This window comes from Grammomys surdaster, unplaced genomic scaffold (assembly GCF_004785775.1).
Source record: "Grammomys surdaster isolate TR1022 unplaced genomic scaffold, NIH_TR_1.0 139, whole genome shotgun sequence".
Lineage (NCBI taxonomy): Eukaryota > Metazoa > Chordata > Mammalia > Rodentia > Muridae > Grammomys > Grammomys surdaster.
Window position 1 is genome coordinate 7,554,388 of NW_021604597.1, and position 2,246 is coordinate 7,556,633.

The 2,246-nt window shown below is 39.0% G+C and overlaps 1 pseudogene; it reads left to right on the forward strand.

The window, feature by feature from the left end:
* The first annotated feature begins 1,431 nt into the window (after positions 1-1,431).
* Positions 1,432-1,638, forward strand: LOC114618041 (annotated as a pseudogene).
* Positions 1,639-2,246: the final 608 nt, after the last annotated feature.

The following is a 2,246-nucleotide window of genomic DNA, read 5'->3' on the forward strand; positions in this document are numbered from 1 at the left end:
GAGAGAGAGAGAGAGAGAGAGAGAGAGAGAGAGAGAGAGAGAGAGAGAGAGAGAGAGAGAGAGAGAGAGAGACCAAGAGCCAGCCATTGGGGCCTGGCTTGACCTTCTGAGACATCAAAGCTCATTCTCAGTGACACACCTATTTCAACAAGGTCACATCTCATCATCTTTTCAAATAATGCTACTCCTTATAAGCTTATAGGGGCCATTTTTATTCAAACCACCACAGTCTCAATTACAAACTATTAGAGATAGATATTATGTATGGTTACTAAGGACTCAGACCTAATAAGAAACATAGTTCCTACCCCAGAGCCTGTCTACATTTGCCTCTGGACTCATTCACTACAACCAAAGTTTCTGTGGACCTAGTAAAAGATACATCCTAGAGCTCCCAACTCACTCCACCTCAGCTCAGACCCCTAGTACTGCCCTACTTGCTGCATTACCTTAGGATTTCGGCCCTGTAGACTAACAACTAATATCAAATAACCAACAGCATCCTAACTCAAGATGCCAGGATTCGTCACAGACACATAAACATGATGATAAACAATGACATCACCCATCTCCCTACATCACCAGTTCCTTAGTAATGTTCCCCAAGAAGAACAACTTAGACAAAATTTAAGACACAGAATTGACAAGACAATTCTAAGCATACTCAATGAATTCAAAACATTGAAAGAGGACACAAGAAAATACACAAGAATGAACTTTAAGAGGACAGGGATACAATGATTAAAGTTCAAGAAAACACAAATGGGTGAATGAAAAAAATTCAGGATATAAAAACTGAATTCAATAAACAGAAATACTTGTCAGGTGTGGTGATACACAACTTTAATCCTAGCATTCAAGAGGCAAAAACAGGTTTAGCTCTACACATTCAAGGACACCCTAGTCTATATGAGTTTCAGGCTAAACCTAGGGATGTGACAAGACCAAAGACAGACAGACAGACAGACAGACAGACAGACAGAAGATAGAATGTCTGAAGACAAAGTAGAGGAACTGAATCACTCAACCAAAGAAAAGTATACATTGTTAAAAACTCACAAATAGAATATGCAGAAGTGTGGGACACCATGAAAATATCTAATCTGTGAATTATTGACAAAGAAAAAAAGACACTAAAGGAATGTGCCACCACTAAGATAGCTCTACAGAAGGTACTGAGGGAAATATTTTGAGCTTAAAAGAGAGATTAACACACAAAAGGCCATAGAGTAGAAATGGTAAACAATAGGACAGTTAATCAAAGGAGATATAAGAAAACACCACGAAAAAAGAAAAGGAGGAGGAGAAGGAAGATGGGAGAGGAGGAGGATGGGGGAGGAGGAGGATGGGGGAGGAGGAGGAGTGGGAGGAAGAGGAGTGGGAGGAAGAGGAGTGGGAAGAGGGGGAGGAGAAGGTGGGGGAGGAGGAGGAATACTTAACCTGGCAGAGGAGATACCATGATCACAAAAGAGTTTTGTTGTTGTTGTTCTGTTGTTTTGTGTGTTTTGTTTTGTTTTGTTTTGTTTTGTTTCTTTTACAAGACTTAGCCATCACGCTCTGGATGTGCTGATCCCTGCTGTTTCCTCAAATGTGGGAAACTAGGCTGTATAACTTGTGGTAGTAAGACACCTCCCCTACACACAAAAACTAAAAACCAAAAACTAAGGACAAGAATTAATATGGATATTTCAACAATAACCCTAAATATTAACCCCAACACAGTTATGGGAGGAGATTTCAATAACTTACTCTCCTCTCACTATGCCAGATTATTCTGACATAAAACAAACAGATACATTGGAAGTAAACACCACTATAAAGCAAATAGACTGTTTAACAGACACTAATTAGTATGCATATGAAGCTGGAGAGAGCTCTACAGTTAAGAATGCTTATAACTAGTGAAAAGGATCAAGATTCAGTTCCCAGCATCCACATAGAACCTCATAGCCATCTGTAACTATGGTTCCCAGGAATCTGATTCTCTTGCCTGGTCTCCATGGGCTTCTTCATGCACATAGTAAAGATGAATAAGACAAAAGCTTATTTAAAAAATAATGCATGTACTTCATAGCAAGTCATGTAACTGCCTCTAAAATAGAACACATATTGGGATATAAAGCAAGCCTCAAAAAATATAGAAAACATTAAATAACAATCCTTATTCTATCTGACCACAACAGAATAAGGCTAGATCTCAATAGCACGAGAAACTACAGAGTTCACACAAACACTGAAATTAAGCA